General features: G+C 56.7%; 1 protein-coding gene across 1 annotated transcript in view; it reads right to left on the bottom strand.

Moving 5' to 3' along the window:
- The window catches only part of EMH_0062320 (uncharacterized protein), a gene marked incomplete at both ends in the record, with an annotated part of 2,464 nt that overhangs the window by 1,501 nt on the left and 600 nt on the right, over positions 1 to 363 (bottom strand). The gene's annotated exons all lie outside the window — the stretch shown is intronic.

Here is a 363-nt window from a genome sequence, read left to right on the forward strand (position 1 = left end):
GCAGCAGAGATGACAGCAGCAGCAACAACAAGGACAGCAGAAGCAGCAGCAGCAATAGCAGCAGCAGCAATGGCAGCAACCGTTGAAGCAGCAGCAGCAAAAGTGTACGCAGCAGCAACAGAAGCAGCAAAAGCAGCAACAGCAGCAGCAGCAGCAGCAGCAGCAGTAGGGACAAAAACACCTTGCAGCAGCAACAGCAACACCGGCAGCACCAGCAGCAATGACAACAGCAACCGCACCAGCAGCAGCAGCAGCAGCAGTATCAGCAACAGCAGCAGCAGCAACAGCAGTATCAGCAACAGCAGCAACAGCAGCAGCAGCAGCAGCAGCAGCAACAGCAGCAGCAGCAGCAGCAGCAGCAGC

The sequence above is a fragment of the Eimeria mitis genome, genomic scaffold (genome assembly GCF_000499745.2).
Source record: "Eimeria mitis Houghton genomic scaffold, Emh_scaff3114, whole genome shotgun sequence".
Classification (NCBI taxonomy): domain Eukaryota; phylum Apicomplexa; class Conoidasida; order Eucoccidiorida; family Eimeriidae; genus Eimeria; species Eimeria mitis.